Source organism: Hevea brasiliensis, chromosome 4 (assembly GCF_030052815.1).
Source record: "Hevea brasiliensis isolate MT/VB/25A 57/8 chromosome 4, ASM3005281v1, whole genome shotgun sequence".
NCBI classification, from domain to species: domain Eukaryota; kingdom Viridiplantae; phylum Streptophyta; class Magnoliopsida; order Malpighiales; family Euphorbiaceae; genus Hevea; species Hevea brasiliensis.
Window position 1 is genome coordinate 52,097,479 of NC_079496.1, and position 11,979 is coordinate 52,109,457.

Below are 11,979 nucleotides of genomic sequence, written 5' to 3' on the forward strand. Positions count from 1 at the left end.
TCCCAACTTCCCTCAAACTCAATGACACAACTCCTCAGCATATCCTCAAGGACCTGACATATATTTCATGTTATTGTTATCATTTTAGTTCAATAGTTGTATTAATTCAATTGATTCAATTGTTTACCTGGATTACTCTTTCTGATTGCCCATCCGTCTGAGGATGAAAAGCTGTGCTGAAGTGGAGTTGTGTACCCAAGGACTCATGCAACTTCTTCCAAAATCTCGATGTAAACCTTGGGTCTCGATCAGATATGATGGAAAGTGGAATTTCATATAGTCTAACTATCTCACTGATATACAATTCTGCTAACTTCTCCAGTGAGTAGTCAGTCCTAACTGGCAGAAAGTGTGCCGACTTCGTCAATCTATCTACTATCACCCATACTGCATCATGTTTCTTCTGGGTGAGAGGTAGACCACTTATAAAATCCATGGTGACCCGATCCCATTTCCATTCAGGTATGCGTATAGGCTGTAGCAAACCTGATGGAACTTGATGTTCTGCCTTAACTTGCTGACATGTCAAGCATTTAGTCACATAGTAAGCTATGTCCTTTTTCATACCAGGCCACCAATACTGTAGCTTAAGATCATGATACATTTTTGTACTTCCTGGGTGCATAGCATAAACACTGGTATGTGCCTTTTTCAGAATACTGGCCTTCAATTCCCCATCATCTGGTACACATACTCTTCCTTTGTAGTATAGACACCCATCTGCTTTCACCTCATAGTCAGTTGCTTTTCCCTCTGAGATTTTGCTCATAATAGCCATTAATTTTTCATCTGCCTTTTGCCCATCTAAAATCTGCTGTAGCAGGTTTGGCCTCACTTGCAACTCAGCCAAAATAGCTCCATCTCGAACCAAAGATAGATGGGCATTCAATGATCTCAAAGCTGTGACGGATTTTCTGCTCAAAGCATTAGCAACTACATTTGCCTTCCCAGGATGGTAGTCAATTACACAATCATAGTCCTTCAGGAACTCAATCTATAGTCTCTGTCTAAGGTTGAAATCCTTTTGGGTTGGCAAGTATTTCAGGCTTTTGTGGTCCGTGTAAATGTAGCACTTTTCACCATACAAGTAATGCCTCCATATCTTCAGTGCGAAGATAATTGCTGCAAGCTCTAGATCATGGGTAGGGTAGTTCTGTTCATGTAGCCTTAACTGCCTGGAAGCATAGGCAATCACTTTCCCCTCTTGCATCAATACACACCCTAGCCCATTATGTGAGGCATCACTTTAGACCACAAAGTCCTTTCCTGACACTGGCTGTATTAACACTGGTGCCTCTGTCAACATAGCCTTTAACTTCTCAAAACTGGTCTGACACTTGTCATTCCAGTCAAATCTGACATTCTTGTGTAACAACTTGGTCATTAGAGCGGCTATTAAGGAAAATCCCTTCACAAATCTTCTATAATACCCAGCTAGCCCCAAGAAGCTTCTGACCTCAGTTGTATTCCTGGGAGGCTTCCATTCCATCACTGCTTCTATTTTCTTTGGATCCACTTTAATCCCATCAGCTGACACTATGTGTCCAAGGAATGCAATTTCATTTAACCAGAAGTCATACTTGGACAACTTAGCATACAGCTTCTTTTCTCTCAGGGTTTGCAGAACAATCCTCAAATGTTCATCATGTTCTTCCCTGGTCTTGGAATACACCAAAATATCATCAATAAAGACCACTACAAACCGATCTAAGTGTGGATGGAAGATACGGTTCATAAGGTCCATGAATGCTGCTGGTGCATTTGTTAGGCCAAAGGGCATCACTAGAAACTCATAATGCCCATATCGGGTCCTGAATGCAGTCTTTGGCACATCTACATCCTTCACCCTCAATCGATGATACCCGATGCGAGATCAATCTTGGAAAATACTCTGCTCCCTTCAACCGATCAAGCAGATCATCAATTCTAGGCAACGGATATTTGTTCTTCACGATCACTTTATTCAATCATGTAATCGATGCATAGCCTCAAAGTCCCATCCTTTTTCTTTACAAGCAAGACTGGAGCTCCCCATGGTGACACCTTGGGCGTATAAACCCCTTATCAAGCAACTCTTGCAATCGAAGTTTTCAACTCCCTCAATTCGATGGGTGCCATCCTATAAGGAGCAATGGAAATGGGTGTTGTACCCGGCAGTGTCTCAATAGCAAATTCAACTTCCCTTTCTGGTGGCAAACCAGGCAACTCTTCAGGAAATACCTATGGGAAGTCTCTTACTGTGGGTATATCACTCAGGTTTGGCTTAGCCTGCCTAGTATCCACCACATGTGCTAGGTAGGCTTCACAGTCTTTTCTCATCATTCTTTTTGCAGCTGTGGCTGAGATAACATTGGACAGAAAATCTGTCTTTTCACCCACAACAGTGATTTCATTACCCTCAGAAGTTTTCAGAGAAATTCTCTTCAATTTGCAATCAACTATTTCCTGATGACGTGACAACCAATCCATTCCCAAAATCACGTCAAACTCGTGGAAGGGCAACTCAATTAGATCTGCCGAGAATTCATACCCCTGAATCCTTAACGGGCAACCCTTGTACACTTTGTTCACCACTACACTGTGGCCCAACGGATTAGTGACCAGAATGTCTTGGTCACTCTCCCCTACTAGTATCCCCCTTTATACGGGTAGGTTGATGCAGATGTATGAATGAGTGGATCCTGGATCCACCAATGCATGCACAGATGTATTGTAAAGGGAGAACGTATCCCTAATGACGTCCGGGGCATCTTGCTCCTCCTGAGCTCTCATGGCATAAGCTCTGGCAGGTGGTCTGTTATCAGGCCTCTCTGCTGGCTCGAATCTGAGCCTGTGATGGTCCCACTGCATCAGATTTGCCAGATTTCCTACCCCTTTGTGGTGCAGGAGCAAGTCTGTCTGCTTGTGTTGGAGCAGCTGTAGTAGTTCTGCGTGGACAGTTCTTCAACTGATGCTCTGTTGACCCACACCTTAAGCAGGCACCAGTCACTCTCCAACACTCCCCCTTATGCCATTTCAAACAATGTGGACACGCAGAAGATGCTGGGGCTAGTCCCCTGAACCCCATCCCTGGAGAGCTGCCCACTGATGGTGTGGACTGACCTCTCCTAGGGGTAAACTGTGGCTTGGGCCCCTGAGACTGACCCTGACCTTGTGGTTGACCTGAACTCTGTGCAGGTGGACCCTTGAACTTCTTCCCAAATGCAGGAGATGAACTAGACTGACCTGGGCCCCTCTTCTGCTGTCTCTCTCTTCTGGTCTGCTCACTTATTCTAACCTTTTCAACCTTTATTGCAGCTTCCACTAACTTGGTGAAGTCTGTGATTCCCAAGGCAGTGATCATGATCTTTATGTTGTCATTTAGTCCCTCTTCAAATCTCTTACACCTTTCAGCCTCATTAGGGACTATCTCCCTTCCGTAGTGGCTCAATCTGACGAATTCCTTTTCATACTCGGCCACTGACAGCTATCTCTGCCTCAGATTAATAAACTCTCTTCTTCTCTCTTCCAGGTATACACTACCCACATATTTCTTCTTAAATTCAGAGAGAAAGAAGTCCCAAGTTACTATTTCTGACTGTACTTCACTGGACACAGTATCCCACCATTCATATGCATCATCTTGCAACAGAGATATGGCAGCTTCTAAGTTTTGCTCTGGAGTGCAGTGGAGTTGTTTTAAAACTCTGCATTGCATTCAACCAATTTTCTACGCAATGTCATCTTCTCTCTTGCCAAAGAAGTCCACTGCTCCAAACTTTCTTAATTTTTCTAGATGTGATTTTGGTTGTGGAGGTGGTGGTGGTGGTGCTGGCATTACCCCAGCCATTTGTCTGAAGAATTCAGCCATTTGCTGGAACATAGCCTGTGGAGGCTGAGCAGGCTCTGCTTGAGCTGGCGGAGCAGGTTCTCCCATACCCCCAGTCTCAGCTACTGCAGGTGGAGCTTGACTCTCCACTTCCTCCTCAACTGCCCTCTGAGATGTAGGGTCCATATCCTATTCAAAATAAGAAAGACAAACAGATCTGCATTAGTGTCACCTCGACTCTTACAAATGCAATGCATGGTATGGACTCAATCTAGGCCCAGAAACGCCTAAACCGTGCTCTGATACCACTAAATGTGACACCCCTTACCCGTCTACAGTATATCCGAGTAAGCTATGTCACACGGTGTACCGGAACACTCTATTTTATCTTAATTAATTTTCATCATAATTTTGAACATAATTTGTGAAATATAATCTATTTAAGTCATTTTTTGAAATTTTAATTTATTTGAGGTTCCGAAAATTTTATAGAAAATCCGGCAGAGTACCGGCTAAAAATGGAGAAAATAGTTCTTCGGAACCTGTGAAAAACACTTTCAATAATCATATTCAATCATTCTCAAACTCCAATATCAAAATCTCAATATTCTTCAATTTCATTTCTCAATCATTTATTTCTCATGGTACTCATATACATAAACAATAAATAAATACTCAAAATTTTCCATTCATAACCATAATTTTTCATTATTTACATGAACATCAAAATACATTACATAAGTTTCATTTACACAAAGGAAAATAAAAGTTAGTTACAAAATACCAAAATGAAGCCTAGTGTCCTACCAATGCACTGTAGATGGTGAGGTGACACGGACACTATGCAGAGCTGCAGGATGGACTCACCCAGTCTGTGGTCTACTGGGCTCTCGATCAGTATCTCCAGAACCTACACGTGGCAAAAGCAATGCGCTAAGCAATAATGCTTAGTGGTGCAATAATAAAATAAAAGGAATAGCAGAAAATAAATATGTATTGAATCTATCGATGTTTTACTGGTTTTGTACTTGTTATAATCATTTATTTTGTTAACTTTATCCACTTTCATTCTTTTGCTTGCCCAAGTAACCTATACTGGACGACTGGACTGGATAAACGGGTAAACTGGCACTGGGTATCTAGTACCTCGGGCCGTCACACCATCGGTCACATATGCATCTCCCGGTGTGCAACAGAACAGCTAATAAGCTGTAATGACCATAGGCACAAGGCCAAATTTCAACACAATGTCAGAATGGCCAAAAGCTATGAAATCACAAAATGGCATAATGCCATGTGCAGTACTGCTAGCTGAACCCTATTGGCATGCCAAACTATCCAAACCAATCTTGTTAGGTATACTAGGGCATTTGATACTTTTGAATTCTTCAATTTTTGAATTTCAAGTTTTGGTGTCACTATTCACTTCATTGGTCAACAAAAATGTTGACTTTTGGATAGAAAATAGGTACATTGGTTTTAACACCCCCAATGTACCACATTTTGCATTCAAAACTTGTTGGAATTAATCACCAATACCATTTCTAAGCTTAGAACTAAGGGAGCAGAATTTTCAGTTTTTGTACCCTAAATTTACTGTTCCATTAGTGACTGTTACAGTGGGAATTTGAGGAAATGGTAAACATGAAAGTTGTTCCTTATTTTGTCTAGTAGAATTTCCTTTTTTGAATCACTCCATTTGGAGTTTTGTAGCTCCAGTTATGGTCCAAAAACCACAGCTGGCCGGATTGAAAAACTGCAGAATTGACCATATCTACAGTGCAGTGAACAGTGACTGCAACTACCTTGTTGGATATGTTCTGGCCATAATTTGGGGTAGATTTCTTCATGAAAGTTGTTTGTCTATATCTTAACTTCTTGCTGTAAATATTTCAGGCCAATTGGCCCATTCTACAATGAGTTATGGCCAAATGAATAATTACTCTTCATTTAGTCATTCTGCAGATTCTGGTTGCAGGACATTCGGGTTAGGGCCAGTTTTTGGTCCACTTGCTTTGGTCTTTTGGGCATAGTTTCTTCACCAAAATTGTGCCATTATGTGTCTAGTTTCATGTCCAATTGGCCAAACACCAATTGAACCTACACAGCCAGAGTTATGGCAGTCCAAACAGGCTGGACGAACAGCCTCCCCTGCTGCCCTCACTAGGCAGCATACCATTTTAGTTTGTAATACTCTAATTCACTTCAAATTATGGTCAACTTACCTCAAATGGTCACTAATTGACCATTAGAATGTTCACTCATCATTTCATAAGCTAAGTCCAAATTTCACTCCCAAAACCCTAATTCCCATTTCAATTTCACACTAGTTACCTTAGTTAACTAACTAATTCATTATCCACATAAATATATACTTTAAACACCCTCTCTAGTCTACTTTAAGTCCGTCTAAACAATCAAAATCATGACCCTCACTAGGCTGCCGAATTCCATGGGATGCATATGCCTAAGTTTTACTTTATTTAATTTACACTTTCATGCTCAATTCAAGTCCCTAACATGGAATTAGAAAGATTTATGTATAAATAGGCACTAACCACTTGTAGGGCAGAATTTTCCAAGCTTAAACTTCACTTTCTTTCCTTTTCTAGGCTGCCAAACACTTTAGCAATGTTGGGTGATCAATTTTAGTGAAGGGAGTTAAAGGTTTTGGGGTAAGGTTAGAGAGATTTTCAAGCTTGAATGAAGAAGGAGATGAGGGCTTCCATGGTGGTGCGGTTGGAATGGGGAAGAAGATGGCTGATAGGTTTTTTAATTTCTTTGGTCCCAATTGTCTCTTTTATTAGTTAATTAAATGGTTGTTTAATTGTGATTGGTGGGAACTTTTAAATGACATCATAATGATGTCATTATTTGCATTATATTGATTTTTCTTTTCTTTTCTTTTCTACTAACTTTAATTAATTTTTCATCAACATTAATTCATATTTTTTGTCATAATCGTTATTTTCTCAACTGGACAAGTCGGCCAAAAATCGCCTCTGAAGGCGAAATGACCAAAATGCCCTCCGTTTGGCTTAACGGGTCAAAATTGTCTGTACCGATTGAAAAATTTTTCTAAATATTTTCTTGGCATTCTAATGCCATAGGGACCTCAATGACCCTTCTCTGGAGTCCCAAAAATTATTTTATGAATTTTTCCCCGGGTCTAGGGCTCCTAGTTGCGAACCAAGCGCCCTCTGGAGTTACCATCGCTTGGGCACCGGCTCATTTAACTTGGTTATATTTTATTTCTAAAATTTTTTCTAAATTTTTCTTATTAATATTTGAGTTAATTATGGTTCCTCACTTTAGTTTAAATATTTTTCCGGATGTTCTAGCTGTCCAGACCAACACTGGTCACCGGAACAGTAGAATGTACGGAGTTGCGACAGGGAGGGTGTTACACTGCCTCTACCTCTGCTGGTGGTTGTGAACTTCTGGTGACAGGGCTCTGAACTGACCCTTCTGTAGTAGTAGGAGGTGGTCCAACTCTGCGAGTACTGGTACAGCCCTTAGCAAATTGTCCTGTGCCTCCACAGTTATACCAGGCTCCAATAGCCTTGTAGCATATCCCACCATGATATCTTCCACAAGTTTCACATTGGCGGGGAGGGTAGGAACCTCTGGTACTCTGCTGACCAGATAGAGGAGGTTTCTGTTTTGAATGTCTTCCCCTACCAGACTTCTTGCCACCTTTGCTGTGTCCCCCATGGTTCTTCCTCTTTCCAGTAGGACCACTGGAACTCTGTTCTACTGATTTTCCCTCTTTCTCTGTCTTCTCTGATTTCTTTTTCTCAGAGGCAGCTTCAGATTCAATTCTTTCTAACTCTAGGGCTTGAGAAATAAGTTCAGAGAAGTTAATGTGTTTGAATCCGACCACTTATAATCTGATACTAGGCTTCAAGCCAGTTTCAAACCTCTTGCATCTCTCCCTGCTGGTAGCAAGTAGACTTACTGCATAATGGCTCAGGTGGGAAAATTCCCTTTCATATTCAGCTACTGATCTACTCCCCTATTTCAGACTTAGTAACTCTTGCAGCTTCTGGTCTACATAAGCATCAGGGACATATTTTTGCCTGAATTCCCTGAGAAAGTCATTCCATGTTAGCACTGCAGGTTCTACCAGACTGTGGGGAATGGTTTTCCACCAGTCATAAGCATCCCCTTGTAGCAAAGATACTGAATATTCAAATCTGAGCTCCTCTGTGCAGTGTAGTTTCTTGAATACCCTATCCATCCTCTCTAACCACTGTTCTGCCTCTAGAGGATCTATTGTCCCCTTGAACTCTGTAGAGCCATATTTCATCAATTTGTCATACCGTCTAGCAGAAGACTGTGGTTGTACCACTGGTGTCTGTATTGGGACTTTAGTAGGCACATTACCAGCCATTTGTTGGAACATTGCAGCCATCTACTGAGCAAACTGAGTAGGAAACTGCGATACTGCGGGGGCTAGTGCTGCTGAACCACTGACGTTGTGTAGGGCTGGGGCATCCCCTTGCACCTCAGCCTCTATCGATTGATCGACTGAATGATCTACATGATCACAATAGTCAATGCAAGGATCTTAGACCTCCTGAACAAATAACACAAGGAGATTTCCTCCCGTTAGTGAAGGAACGGAAGCGTGAAAAATACAAGTTTATACCATTGAATTCAAAAATTTTCACCTAGGGTCACATGCATCATGCAAGATTTATTTTTATCTATTTGATTTCAATGATAAACAACATATTAAAACTCTTTTAATATGTTTTTGGATCTGTATTTGCCATTTAAGATTTTAAAATTAATTAGATTAATTTTAGAACCCTAGATTAAATCAAGAACGATTACACTAACCTCTTGATGCACTGCAGCGTGTCTGCGCCTTTGAGATTCGTCTTCAGGACACCAGATGTTGTCCCTCTAGCTTGTCCACACCAAGAACACCTATGGCAGCCCTTGAACAGCTTCTAAAGCCTTTTCTATTAATTAGAAATTCAAGTTCTGCCTTTTAAGAGATTAGAGATGTAAACAGGACACTAGAAACAATTCCTAGTGTTCTTAATTCAAGAGATTGATGGCTAATCTCTTTGAATTGATAAGAGATGAAGAAGAAGAGATAAAAACCCTCAAAGTGGCGTGACAAAGGAGTGTGGCTGCTGGTTGTTTTTATTTTCTCATAACAACACTTAAATAGCTAGGTTAACACATTAAACCCTTGCCACATGTCACCCTTTGATTAGCTCTAGGTTTAAGTGACCCAATCACATTGTGCCAAGTGTCAAACCTATATTTAATCTTGATTTTAATCATCTTACATGATTAAAAACATTTGGCAAGCTTATGTGTTATGCCATGTGTCACCATCTCATGGTGCCACGTGTCACCGCAAAATGACCAAAATGCCCTGTGTCTTAATTTTGAGTTCTTAACCCAAAATAATTATTTTCTTCTTCTAATTAATTTATATCAAATATAAATTAATTAATTAATCTCTATTAATTAATTTCTCATTAATTAAATTCATATTTAAACATTTTAAATATAAATTTAACTTATATTATACATCCAATAATCTAGATTTAGTTTCAAGTCATGCTAGGGACTTTGCAATCTAATTGCAAACCAAACCTATTTAATTAATCAATTTAAACTCTTTAATTAATTAATTAAATCATATTTAATTAGGTGATAACTTGTGTATGTGTGTGACTTACTAGGCTCATCACTAATTGGCAATGAGACATGATATCAACTCTTAATATCATCAGAACTGTTTCTTACCATAAACGATTTCTCTAAATCATTTTATGAACCTCATAGACCATGGTTAACACCTAGCATAGCATGCCATAGCCACCCAATTAGTAATAAGGTTTACCTTAAATGAACCTATAATCATATGTTACCATGCACTAGAATCTCTCATTACAAAATCCCAACTCAAAGTGAGTCATGGTTTATGTCAAACTCCATTTGCTATGAATATTATGTTCTCTTTTAATTCCAGTTCTTGATTAAAAGATTTTCTCATCGAAACTCTTTTACGAATAAATCTATCTGTCTGGCAGAACTTGAAACATCAAGAACAATTAAATGAACATAGGATTTTATCTCTATTTACTTAGAGGCAGATTCCATCTTGATCAACACCTACCTCTATATATAACTAGTAGGAGCCAACACATGCCCATATACCCATACAGTACAAGTATGAAAGCGATATCAAACTCAAACTACCTATAGACAAGATAATCGTGCTATCTCAGTCTAAAGATTATATGCACCGATATGATTTATGACAAAACATTGACAAGAATAAACTCCATGTGCTTGTCATAAGTGTCACTGGTTCGGCCTACTTATCATTTATAAGTGCCTATCATGTTTGTTATATGGCATGAGACTCACCATTCCATCTTATTTATATCTCATATAAATAACTTGGGAACAAACATGAATACAATCTTTCTGGATAAGTCATGTCCTTATTATGAAGTATCCTCGATTGTGAACCTATTTATGATACTTCGTGCTAGAAATATTGTCACTCATATTCTTAACAACTTAAGAATAATATTTCTAACAAAATATCAATGGACCTTTTCGATTACACATAAATATATTATGTAAACGGAAAAGTGGAAATGCCTTTTATTAATAAAAATATGTACAAGATACATACTAAATGATATGCTCTAGGGCATACTACTAACAGTTAGTACATATTTATAATGTAATGTACTGTATGTATCAAACAATGATATTGAGCAGTTGCACTATGAAGAAAGAATATTCAAATAACATGTGAAAACATAATTTAAAAACTAGCTATGATACCACTAAAACATGTCACACCCTACCCCTTTGTAAGGCATAACATGATCCCGTAGTATACCTAATGAATTACCAACTTCGACTACTGATAACCCATTAAATACACTACAAGGGATTTTAAAACTTTTCTTACTTCTTTTTACAGTGGTAAGCACTATTTACAGGTGTTAATTTTTTTTTTTTTTACTTAAGTGAAAGAGCAAACACATTTGAATTATTAGGAATTTCTGTAAAAATTTTGGCTGAGTGCCCTCTGTATTTTGAAGAAAACAGTTCTTCAAAAACCTGTAAAAAGCACTTCAAATATATTTCTCAATCTCAAACTCCAAAATTTAATCAACACAATATATTTCTCAACTCAAATCCACAATAATTTTTCAAAGGCTGAGATAAAGAAATACAGTACAAATTTTACAAGCCAAAATAACTCATAATTTATTTTACAACTTCAATGTACAATTTTAATTTACAACTGCTCAAAACCAAGAACAATATATACATACAGTGAACATACATTACAGTACAAAATGAAAAATGTGGCATACTCAATATACCCGATGATCTCTCGCTGAATGCACTAGCAGCCTAATCTGCTGCCCTGTCCGTCTATCTACCTGCGATAGCAATGAAAAGCTATCGCTGAGACAATGTCTTAGTAGTGCACAATATTAACCAAATACAACTTTAAATCACAAATCATAAGTCATATAAATAGTGGATACTTAAACCATGGTTAAATTCAAGACAATGAATGTCATAAAGAATTTGAACTCCATTTCACAAATTATCAAAGCTCATAATAACACAATTTAGTCAAATAATTTAAGAATACAGTGTTGCCAATTCATACACAACTTAAGCCATGACACAATTTTTCGATCAATGCCGCGTTGTACACCATGACAAAGCAATCTACAACCCCACTAATCGAAATCAATGAGGGAGGTGGCTAGCTAGCTAATGAGTACTCATCCGATCTATAACCTCAACTGGTAAACTAGAGAGGGAGGAAAATAAATAATCTCAACCCCATAAATGGAGGAGGAATAATGTGATACTGTCATGCTAAGTGTGAACACAAAATCAATTCCAACATTTTATTCAAATGATTCGTGAGAAATCCAATAAATTTCCAAAGTCATAATATCATTCACAAGATGGCAACACAATTCTTAATTAACTTCCAATTTCCATAAATCACACTAAATCAATTTTTCAATGACAAAAGGCTCAAATAAGGTTTATTGTGCACAAACCTCTGATAACTGTCTCATGGCCTTGACTCAGTGTTTCTTTCCCTTTCCCTGAGTCTTTGCTAACTGAAAAACACAATTTGAAGCGTTTTA